Consider the following 8,427-nt stretch of genomic DNA (forward strand, 5'->3'; position numbering starts at 1 on the left):
CAGGATTAACAATATCTTAATTGCAGACACAAGTGATAACTGTTATTGCTGTTTATTGCAGTCTGAGGCTAAAGTACAGTAAATTACCAATAAATTACCAGTAAATTACATCTGTATCACTGTATATATGGAGGAGATTTATCGTTAGTCTCTTAGAGCAGAACCGTTTCCCATGGCAACCAATCAGAGCACAGCTCTCATTTTCCCTTAGCTGTTTATAAAATGAAAGCTGAGCTCTGATTGGTTTCCATGGGCAACTAGAACAGTTGTAAACAAATCCAAGATTTCTCCAGATCACCTGGATCTGCATTACACTTTTTTCCCCTCTAGCCCAGATCCAACTTGGCTGCAACAAGTATAGTAGTACAAAAGAAGAATCCACGGATCTGCCTTTCTTTAAAGGATAAAACCGCCTTTATTCATCCATTACACGGCATCCAAACCGCAGTACACAGGTATACAGGGTATCGTCAACACATGCTCCACATGATTAGGAGCGCGGTTTAGTGCTAGAAACGTGTTGACAATACCCTGTATACCTGTGTACTGCTGTTTGATACCCCCTTCCACATTTACATAAATTTGAATGTATTATAATATCTGATGACATCACAATGGGGCACCGATATAAAAAGAGGCGACACTTGTGAGCTGCTCATTTGTCATCAGGAGACTGAAGGGAGAGGACCAGGAAGGTAAGTCAGCAAGAAGGAAGAAGGTGGGAAGAGTAATGGGGGAGGAGCAGACAGGTAAGTCCTGAGTAGTAAGGGGGAAGGTAAGAAGGGTGGGGATAAGCTGGTAGGTAAGTCAGCAAGAAGGGAGAAGAAAGGGAGTTAGGGAGGGTAAGTCACAAAAAGGGAAGAGGAAAGGGAAGAAGAGGGGGGGAAGAAGAGGGGGTTGACAGGTAAGTGGAGGTGGTGGAGCTGGTAAATAAGTCAGCAGACAGGTAAATCTACAAACAGAGAAGGGGGTTAATTTAGTGAGACCAGGTAGTTTATATAACAGTCTTACTCTACAATACACTGGCACCCACTTCATAATAAATATGGGCACCCTGAGTCGCCAGCTTCATCATATACAGCAACTTTATATAAAACTTCTTCTGTATTTTCAGAATGTAGCAGGGGAAAATATACAGGGGTTAATACAGGGAATTAAAGGGGGACCCCAGGAAGTATAAAAAGTGAGCGGAACATATGCAAATGAACTGGCTTATGACATCACAATGAGGGGCTTCCGAGCTTGTAGAGTGCATATGTCTATCATTATGTAGCATTGTATATATCTGTGTATGTGAGGGTATGGTACCTCCTCCTTGTGAGCTGCTCATGAGGACGCCGAATATCAGGAAGGTAAGTCAGCAAGGGGGGTGGGAAGAAGGTAAGTCAGCAAGAAGGGTTTGTTAGACAAAGTGATTTATATATCAGCCTTACTGTAGAGTGCACTGGCACCCACCTCTTAATAAATATGGGGCATCCCATGTCGCCAGCTAAGAGCAGGCATAGATTTGTGCCATATATAACATATATCTGTCTATGTGAGTGTATTCATGCCGTCCTAAATTTTCATACACTCTGAATTTATCGTGTCTTGTATGTCAGTTTTCAGGCGTTCTAGGCATGAAAAGGCTTAAAAAACCTTTCCCCCTTTTGCCACCTCCATACCACCTTTTTTAAAATTGGGGATGGCGGGGAGGGGGCCAGAGGGAGGATTTACTATAGCCTGCAGAATAAGTCCTGCGGAGCTGTACCCCAGGCTGGGCATCTTGGTATATTGGGGCACTGTGCATCAGAGGGTAGAATATTAACACCGGTGCGTAATGGTCCAATCTTAATAAATCTCCACTATGTCCTTCTTAATTTATACTATGCTACAGGAAAATACATAAAATATATTCATTCTGGCAATTTGTGGACATTATATAATTTAATGTGAATTTAATGTGCGCTAAAATGTGCAATGTAACAGTTGCCCTTAATACCCCCCCCCCCCCACACACCTGATGCAGGCTGTGCCCATGTTTACACAAATGATTTTGGTATCTTCCGTATCTATAAATAGGATGTCTATTTTTACAAATTGCTAATATTACAAAAAGTGGACATGAAAGGGCGGGTTTATTAGGAAGGGGTTTAGCCTCTCATCGTCCTACAGATTTATAAAATTTAAGGCAAAAATTTGTTGTAAATGATAATTGACATGTTTCTTATTTCTGTTTATTAGGCAGATTGAACGCTTCACGACTACACGACAAGACCCGATCAACAATAAGATATACAAGATTAGCAACCAAAGGTCAGCCAGAGGCAATGTCCCCTCTGTAGATTTCTTTTATTAGAAGAATGATTGTAAGCCTTATGGCGTATTCACACACTGCGTTTTCATTGCGTTTGAAAAGCATTACAACAGCTAAGGAGAGGTGATTTGCCCATTTACATTACTATTTACATGTGTTAACGCAATGTTAGTACATGCGTTAACAAAACAAATGCGTTAACGCATAGTTAACACATGCCTTAACATCGCGTTTACAATGCGTTTTGTAAATGGAAACATTAACAGTAATGCAATTAGGCAAATCACCTCATCTCAGCTGTTGTAATGCGTTTTAAAACGCAATGAAAGCGCAACCAAAGCGCAACGTGTGAACGCGCCCTCAGGATGTGGTCACACGTACCCCTGTGATTCCATTTAGAAGTGGTATCAAAGCACATGGGGGCCACGGCCCGTGTCTATGCAAACGCATGCAATCAGTAACCAGCACCCGGTGTCTTGTATTGTTAAATGGAAGACACAGGGTGCTAGCTACCGTGCAGAGAGCACAGACCGGCGCATGGTCTCCAATAACCTGGCACACCATGCACGAACCAGTCATACGTAAACCGATTGCACTAGTTTTTTTTGGTGCACTCGGTTTATTGAGTGTGCGCCACAAATGTCAGACTTTCAAAATAAATTTGACGCCCGATGCAAATGCAAGGTGCAAGGTTTTGTGTTGCAGCGGACACAGTGCAGCCGTGACATAAAATTGGTGCAAACACTTCATAAAGACACCTGCAAGCAGATTCCACATGTACTTATCTAGACTAGAAGCTCAGGATAAGAAAGTATAAGATCAGTGGCGTAACTAGAATCCACCGGGCCCCGGGACAAAATTCCTTATGGGTGCCCCCCCCCCCCCATTTATACCTAAAAAAAAACCTCAAAACCCTTTCTGCTAACCGACATTTCAGTAATCATTACATATTATGTACCCCCACAATTAATTATTTAATTTTCTGTCCCCCACAATTAATTATTACATATTATGTCCCCTACAAGGAATTATTACATATTCTGCCCCCCCACAATGAATTATTACATATTCTGTCCCCCCACAATGAATTATTACATATTATCTCCCCCCACAATGAATTATTACATATTCTGTGCCCCCACAATGAATTATTACATATTCTGTCCCCCCACAAGGAATTATTACATATTCTCTCCCCCCACAATGAATTATTACATATTCTGTGCCCCTCAACAATGAATGATTTAATATTCTGTCCCACGCACAATGAATTATTACATATTCTGCCCCCCCCCTGCCAGTGGTCTACCGACCGCAGTTGCCATTGAGAGCGGGCCCATCGTCTCCAAGAGCGCCAATGATTGATCCGGCTTTGCTAATAGCCCCTCCTCCGTCCGATGGGCCCGATCTCAATGGCGACCTCTGTGACCATGGTCGGTACGCCACTGTATAAGATATTGTAAGCCTAGGGACCAATCACCAGGACTCCGCTTTTCTTAAAGGGAAGGGTGGCTGCATGAGGACTTCGGCCGCAGCACTGAACAGAGGTTGCAGTGCAGCTTCGCCTTCCCTGCTGATAATGATAGTGGGTGAGGTCAAGGTACGACTTACTGCTATAAACATGACACGAACATCAACATCGCCCATGGGGGGTTTATCAGAGCTTGCGCGCCTAAAAAAAAGCGTACAAGCCCTGAAATAGATGCAGTTCCTGGTTTATGGTTAGGAAATGCGTCTATTTTCCCCTATCTGCCACCTCCACCCTAAATGGGTGTGGAGGGGGGGGAACGGCTGGCGGCATTGTGGGCTGGCGTTGGGTGTTCCTGCACCGCGCCTGCACACTGCCCATAGTCTGCGCCACTTCCTGGCACAGGCTAATGCGTAGTTCTACACCAGTGTAAAACTGCGTTAAACTGCCCACGGTGCAACACTGCAGGATTTATCGTGAGGCTGGAGCTTCCTGATAGATCCGGTGTGTGCCGGGGGTGGAGGCCTCATCATACACTGGCGCACAAAGCACCGGCATATGATGAATTTCCCCCATTGTGTCGCGTATGCTGCGAGCATGATATGGTGGCGTCATAACATCCAACATCAGTCACTATGTCATGTACGCTGCTACATGACACGGCGGTCATGTTCTTCTGCCACCTCCACCCTAAATGGGTGTTGAGGGGGGGAACGGCTGGCGGCATTGTGGGCTGGCGCTAAGTGTTCCTGCACTGCGCCTGCGCACTGCCCATAGTCTGCGCCAGTTCCTGGTGCAGGCTAATGCGCAGTTCTACAACAGCGTAGAACTGCGTTAAACTGCCCACGGTGCAACACTGCAGGATGTATCGTGAGGCTGGAGCTTCCTGATAGATCCGGTGTGTGCCGGGGGTGGAGGCCTCATCATACACTGGCGCACAAAGCACCGGGATATGATGAATTTCCCCCATTGTGTCGCGTATGCTGCGAGCATGATATGGTGGCGTCATAACATCCAACATCAGTCACTATGTCATGTACGCTGCAACACGACACGGCGGTCATGTTATTCTGCCACCTCCACCCTAAATGGGTGTGGAGGGGGGGTAACGGCTGGCGGCATTGTGGGCTGGCGTTGGGTGTTCCTGCTCCGCGCCTGCACACTGCCCATAGTCTGCGCCACTTCCTGGCACAGGCTAATGCGCAGTTCTACACCATAGTAGAACTGCGTTAAACTGCCCACGGTGCAACACTGCAGGATTTATCCTGAAGCTGGAGCTTCCTGATAGATCCGGTGTGTGCCGGGGGTGGAGGCCTCATCATACTCTGGCGCACAAAGCACCGGGATATGATGAATTTCCCCCATTGTGTCACATATGTTGCGAGCATGATATGGTGGCGTCATAACATCCAACATCAGTCACTATGTCATGTACGCTGCAACACGACACGGCGGTCTAACAACATCAACATGGGGCTATCGTGTCATGCTTAAAGCCCTTGTCAGTCGCTTCATGATCCCATTCACTCTCACTGGCTGTAGGGGGCAGCGCAGCACTGTGTCCCCTGTATGCATACAGTGTATTGTGGCCAAATTCGACATGTAGCCTGATCCTGGAAGAGATCTGCGGTGCCCTGGTCATCACCAGATTATAACAGAGAGGAATCCTTTATCTAGACTAGAAGCTGTGTAGAGCAGGATAAGAAATTCTAAGATATTGTAAGCCAGCGGGAAATATAGTAGATTGGAGTAGAGGCTTATTGTATGTTGTAGTGATAGGCGAAGGCTAATCATCAGGACTCTGCTTTTCTTATAGGGAAGGGTGGCCTAAAATAAGGCGTACCCTTAAATAGGTGCAGTTCCTGACATACGGTTAGGAAATGGGTCTATTTTCCCCTTCTGCCACCTCCACCCCAAATGGTTGTGGAGGGGTGTGAAGGGGGGAAACGGCTGGCTGCATTGCGGGCTGGCGAGGGGTGTTCCTGCACCGCGCCTGCGCACTGCCCCTAGCCTTCTCTAGTCCTGGCACAGGCTAATGCGTAGGTCTACACCAGGTCAGACCTATCATTACCTACATCCAGCCCGCTAAGTATCTTTGACTCCAGTGACCGCCTGCCAGATTGTGGTGGGTCGTCACGTTGATGGTCAAAGATACTTAGCGGCTCTGCCGGGGCCTGTGACACTTCCTGTTCTGCCACTATGCACAGTATGGCACCCAGCGCCGGCAACACGAGAACGTCTGTGTGTCGCCGGTACTGGGGGCCTCACTGTAGGAAAGAAGACCCCGGGAAAAAGGTGAGTATTGTCTTTTTTTTTTTTAAACTTAAACTGGAATAGGAGGGTAGGAGGATGGGAGGATGGAATAGGGGGTACTATAAAGGGGGGATAATGAGAGGGGCACTGTAAATAGGGGCATAATGAAAGGGGGCTCTGTAAAAGAGGACATTAATGAGAGGTGGCACTATAAATGGGGGCATAATGGAGGGAGCATTATAATAGGGGGCATTAAGAGGTGAGGCACTATAATTGGGGGCCTGAGGGGAGGGGGAGTTATGAATGTGGGCGTAATGAGAGGGGCCGTTTTGTATTGAGTATCTGAGTCTAGGTATTTTAGTTCGCCCCTCTAAAACCTTTCCACCTTCTCATGTGTCCCAATGGGTAAAATAATTGCCCACCCCTGATCTAGACTGTAAACTGTGGGGCAGGATGAGAAATTATAAGATATAGTAAGACTGAGGGCAATAGTGTAGACTGATATGTTGTATATTGTATTTTCTTGAATGGACAGTCTGAGTCCCATGGCCGCTTTTCGGAGCAGGTCAGCAATAGGCAGATGGATAGATGTGATCCAGGGTGATAACCGATCGCCATATTTGGGGTCAGGAAGGAATTTTTTTCCCCTCTGAGGCAGAGATCTCTGGGGGGTTTTTCGCCTTCCTCTGGATCACTGGGGGGTTGGGGCCTTCAGAGACCCCTACTCCCATTTTATTATAATACAAGCCATTATGGCTCCTCTGTTTATTGCCAATAAAAGATTTATTATCAGTATTTCCGGTGTCTCTGCGATTATTTCATCTCACAGTAGCACATAGAAATTACAGCATGAAGTGTAGCATATTAGGGCTATCAGTGACAATACATACACCTTATATACATCATTCATACACACAACATACATAGAACATACATGCATCATACGCACACCTTATACATCATACGCATCATACATTCCATACATTGCCATCATACATACATTTTGTATAAATCATATACACACATCTTACATGTCTAAACGGATGTCTAAACGGGTAAGGGGTAGCTTCGTCCAGGTGAACGGGCCTATTCCACACTGGGCAGGGCCTGCAAGGGGATGCAAGAAGAGGGGGAGGCCACAATATAAGATGGAGGCTGGAGGCTGAGGCCTCTTCATACACACTGGGTGTTTGCTGCATAATGCATCACATGATGTCATCGGGGAGTGACGTTTAGTTATCATTTCTGAAGCTCTGATACAATATGGCTGTGGCACATTGTGACATATCATGTACAAAAGGGTTAAAGGGGTTGGCCCACAGCTCACCTAGATCCTGGGTGTCATCTTAGAGTGAACGGATCCACCCTGCTGCTAGGGCAATGTATCCAAACCGAAATAAAATCCACAGATCCAGGTCTTCAACAGATTATTGTATCAATCCATGGCGTCCACAGGCATAAAACAGATATATGACTAGACATTCAACGTGTTTTTAGCACTATAGTGCGCTCTTACCCTGTTGAAGAGCTGGATCTGTGGATTTTATTTCAGTTAAAGGGGTTGGCCATATTCAACTTCTTTTGCCTAAAAAGGAAAAATAGGAGGGGAACTTACACCAGGTTTTTTTTTTCATTTTTTTTGTCCAGAAATGAAAAAAAAACGGTGCGAGTTTCCCCCTATTTTACAAATCAGCCAGATACAAAAAAGCTGCAGCGGCAGCCTGCCATTACTGGGATGGGATACACCACTGTTAAGGGGCTATTCGAGCAAAACAGTAATAGTCTGCAGCCGCCCCACTACCTGACCATCTATAGACAGTCAGGTGCTGGTTTGTAGCTCTTCCTAGCACTAAACACTAAAGCCAGCCCTTAGTAATGAGCAGCGTCAACTAGACAGCACCATTACTATGGCAAACTATGAAGAGTGTCGCAAAGAAAAGAAAAACACACTCTTATTAACAAATAGAACATTTTATTGAAAAAAAATGCGGACACACCCTCATTGACCATTTTAGTTGTAAAAAAAAAATGCTGGTCATTGACGTAATCCTCCGAATCTGAAGTAGTCCACAGCAGGCTCAAGGTTCAGCAAAAAAAAAAAACACACACACACAAAAAAAGGGTTGTTGTCTAGGAGAAGGTCTTTGCTCGTTGACATAGGGGGTTGGGAACATGGTTGTTGCCACAGGGGTGGGTGACATGCTCGTTGTCTAGGGGTTGAGGACATGTAATATTCTGACATGCGCCGTGCATCCGCTCAATAAGCTGGCAGCCTGTGGAACAGCAGAGGAGGCTGCTGAGCGAGGTGTGCACGATGGACGGAGAGAAAAGTCATGGGGTCCTCTAGCAAGCAACCCAGCGCGGTGCGGACAAGGGAGGGAAGAAGAAAGAAGAAGGTCTATGGACCGAA

The 8,427-nt window shown here is 46.0% G+C and overlaps 1 long non-coding RNA gene across 2 annotated transcripts; it reads left to right on the forward strand.

The window, feature by feature from the left end:
* The first annotated feature begins 256 nt into the window (after positions 1 to 256).
* On the forward strand, positions 257 to 6,812 carry LOC140064764 (uncharacterized). Of its 2 annotated transcripts, none has more exons than XR_011847809.1 (2): positions 257 to 695; positions 2,224 to 6,812. It is a non-coding gene; the product is annotated as an uncharacterized lncRNA (long non-coding RNA). The 2 variants fall into 2 exon arrangements; XR_011847810.1 differs by lacking the exon at positions 257 to 695 and adding an exon at positions 726 to 1,352.
* The last annotated feature ends 1,615 nt before the right edge of the window (positions 6,813 to 8,427 follow it).

The sequence above is a fragment of the Engystomops pustulosus genome, chromosome 6, assembly GCF_040894005.1.
Source record: "Engystomops pustulosus chromosome 6, aEngPut4.maternal, whole genome shotgun sequence".
Lineage (NCBI taxonomy): Eukaryota > Metazoa > Chordata > Amphibia > Anura > Leptodactylidae > Engystomops > Engystomops pustulosus.